Below are 578 nucleotides of genomic sequence, written 5' to 3' on the forward strand. Positions count from 1 at the left end.
TCTAATATGGTGAAGTGAGGATGGTGTAGAACTTCAAGGGACTGCCAGGCAGATTAAATTTAATACAGAGAGAAATGCTAATGCCAAAAGAGAAAGCGCTGGAAAATCTCAGCAGGTCTGGCAGCATCTGTAAGGAGAGAAAAGAGCTGATGTTTCGAGTCCGGATGATCCTTTGTCAAAGCTGAGATTTTCCAGCATCTTCTCCTTTGGTTTCAGATTCCAGCTTCCGCAGTAATTTGCTTTTATAGAAATGTTAATGATTCATTTTGGTAAAAAGAACAATGAGAGGTGCAGAATCCAGGGTGCAGTTGTAAATGTTGCCCCTTTTGTTCAGTGGGCTGTAGGTTTGGTGGAGTGTGTGGGATGGGGATCAGGTGCTGCCTATACTCAGTACCTGCAGTAGATTACAATGTGATGGCGGGAGATCCAACACCGGCTCCGGCCCGGACACTGAGGGATTGGAGCTGCAGCCTGTGGAGTGTCGCCATGGATTAGTGACAGAGGAGGCCCAGTTGTTGCTGTTGTTGTTGTCCTCGCCACAAAATGGTGATGGGGGCGGGGCTCCGTCCCACGTGACC

This window comes from Mustelus asterias, chromosome 2, assembly GCF_964213995.1.
Source record: "Mustelus asterias chromosome 2, sMusAst1.hap1.1, whole genome shotgun sequence".
Lineage (NCBI taxonomy): Eukaryota > Metazoa > Chordata > Chondrichthyes > Carcharhiniformes > Triakidae > Mustelus > Mustelus asterias.